The sequence below is a fragment of the Otolemur garnettii genome, unplaced genomic scaffold, assembly GCF_000181295.1.
Source record: "Otolemur garnettii isolate 467f Iridium unplaced genomic scaffold, OtoGar3 scaffold00017, whole genome shotgun sequence".
Taxonomy (NCBI): Eukaryota; Metazoa; Chordata; class Mammalia; order Primates; family Galagidae; genus Otolemur; species Otolemur garnettii.
Genome location: NW_003852412.1, coordinates 5,383,933 through 5,385,005, shown reverse-complemented (window position 1 = coordinate 5,385,005; position 1,073 = coordinate 5,383,933). Strand labels below are relative to the sequence as shown.

Below are 1,073 nucleotides of genomic sequence, written 5' to 3'. Positions count from 1 at the left end.
GGGCTGGATTCGAACCCACCACCTTAGGTGTATGTGGTGGGCGCCTTAGCCACTTGAACCACAGGCGCTGAGCCGGGTTATTTTTCTTTTAGACATACAATCCATTTTGAGTTAATTTTTACGAAGGGTGTCAGGGCTATGTCTAGATACAGGTTTTTTGCATTTGGATATCCACTTTCCCAGCATCATTTGGTTAAGACTATCCATTAGGCTCGGCGCCTGTGGCTCAAGTAGCTAAGGCACGAGCCACATACACCTCAGCTGGCAGGTTTGAATCTAGCCTGGGCCCGCCAAACAACAATGATGGCTGCAACCAAAATATAGCTGGGTGTTGTGGCGGGTGGGTGCCTGTAGTCCCAGCTACTTGGGAGGCTTAGGCAAGAGAATTGCTTAAGCCCAGGAGTTGGAGGTTGCTGTGACCTGTGTGACGCCATGGCACTCTACTGTGGGCGATAAAGTGAAACTCTGTCTCTACAAAAAAAAAAAAAAAGAAAATAAATAATCACAACGATAGTAATATCTTCTGTCTTCCCTCAATATCTTTTACTACTAGTTAATAGCCAAAAGCAATTATCAAACTAACTCTATGCTTTGTAGACTCTTATTCTCCCCCCTCCTTTTTGTTTGAGACAGAGTCTTATTATGTTGTCCTCAGTAGAGTGCTGTTGTGTCACAGCTCACAGCAACCTCCAACTCTTGGGCTTAAGTGATTCTCTTGCCTCAGCATCCTGAGTAGCTGGGACTACAGGCACCCACCACAACAGCTGGTTATTTTTTTTGTTGCAGTTGTTGTTCAGTTTGCCCAGCCGTGTTCGAACCTCCAGCCTGTATGTGGCCGGTGCCGTAACCACTGTGCTACGGGCAGTGAGCCTTATTCTCCCTTTTTTTTTTTTTAATTAAATCATAGCTGTGTGGCTCGGCGCCTATAGCTCAACCGGCTAAGGCGTCAGCCACGTACACCTAAGGTGGCGGGTTCGAATCCACAGCAGGCCTGCCAAAACAACAATGATGGCTGCAACCAAAAAATAGCCAGGCATTGTGGTGGGTGCCTGTAGTCCCAGCTACTTGGGAGG

At 47.3% G+C, this 1,073-nt stretch overlaps 1 protein-coding gene across 1 annotated transcript in view; it reads right to left on the bottom strand.

Annotated features, from left to right (window-relative positions):
• The window catches only part of MRPS36 (mitochondrial ribosomal protein S36), a 15,413-nt gene that overhangs the window by 11,260 nt on the left and 3,080 nt on the right, over positions 1-1,073 (bottom strand). The gene's annotated exons all lie outside the window — the stretch shown is intronic.